Raw genomic sequence first — 1,191 nt, 5'->3', positions numbered from 1 at the left:
TCAGGAAATCCACGGGTGATTGCTGAGAAACAAATGCATCCACAACGTGTCACTGTTTGGTGCGGATTTTGGGCTGGAGGCATCATCGGACCATTCTTCTTCGAAAATGCGGCTGCTCAGGCAATAACAGTTAATGGTGCTCGCTATCGTGACATAATAATCCAGTTTGCTATTCCATACATAACCCTATACTGTATACTTTATGAATCAATAAAAATTTTACAATTTTTAATTATAAACCTGTGTTTTCTATCAAAATTATTTCTTGCGTGAATTTTGGACACCCTTTATAAGGATGGGGACAGGGATTTAGTATAATATTGTGTGGAGGGTATGTAAGTGATAGAGCAGAGCGGGTGGAGAGAGCCTGACATAGTCCATTTTCTGTGGAGTATGTGTGGGGTAGGGGAGGTAAGTAATAGTTTGTGAACATGGAAAGGCTAGAACATTAAATCTTTTCCCTCTCACTTTTGCCATTGCTTGCTATATGTGCATACACATGTGGGGATGCAGTGACATTAAGATTTCTGGGTTGTGCCCGGCAGGTGTGGCTCAGTGGTTGAGTGTTAACCTATGAACCAGGAGGACATGGTTCGATTCCCAGTCAGGCCACATGCCCGGGTTGCAGACTCGATCCCCAGTGGGGGCGTGCAGGAGGCAGCCAATCAATGTTTCTCATCGATGTTTCTTTCTCTCCCTCTCCCTTCCTCTCTCTAAAATCAATAAAAACCTATAAAAAATCTTTTTAAAAATTTTCTGGGTTGTGTGCCTGTGCATTAGAGGTGTAGGAGGAAGGGAGTAAAACAGAACATTTGTTGAACAGAGGACTTGGTCTGGGTATTTGTGTGTACTTAGGTGGTGGTCGGGGCTGGGATATGCAGTGAGACAGCCCTTCACTAGAGACGGGGTGTTCTTTGTGTGTGCAGCTGGGGGAAATAAAATCTTGCAGGGAGCAGGGGGAGCATAATATCCCTGAGAGGGAGTTCATGCTGAGGTGGTGTGTAAATGTCAAAGGCAAGGCCTAAGAAGTGTGTGTGTTCTGCAAGTGGTCAGGGAGTTTTTGTGTATATATGTAGTGAATCTCATATCATTTCAGATGCTCTGAAGGATCTTTGTGTTTGGGGAGAAAATGTGTCTGATAATTCTGTAGCTTTACACTTCACGATTTAGTGTATGTGGAAAAATGGGAGA

At 43.5% G+C, this 1,191-nt stretch overlaps 1 protein-coding gene across 1 annotated transcript in view; it reads left to right on the top strand.

The window, feature by feature from the left end:
- LAS1L (LAS1 like, ribosome biogenesis factor) overlaps window positions 1-1,191 on the top strand; it is a 24,962-nt gene that overhangs the window by 19,956 nt on the left and 3,815 nt on the right.

This window comes from Myotis lucifugus, unplaced genomic scaffold (assembly GCF_000147115.1).
Source record: "Myotis lucifugus unplaced genomic scaffold, Myoluc2.0 scaffold_4, whole genome shotgun sequence".
In the NCBI taxonomy this organism is placed as follows: domain Eukaryota; kingdom Metazoa; phylum Chordata; class Mammalia; order Chiroptera; family Vespertilionidae; genus Myotis; species Myotis lucifugus.
Note: the sequence above shows the minus strand (reverse complement) of the source record. Positions and strands in the feature narration are given on the sequence as shown.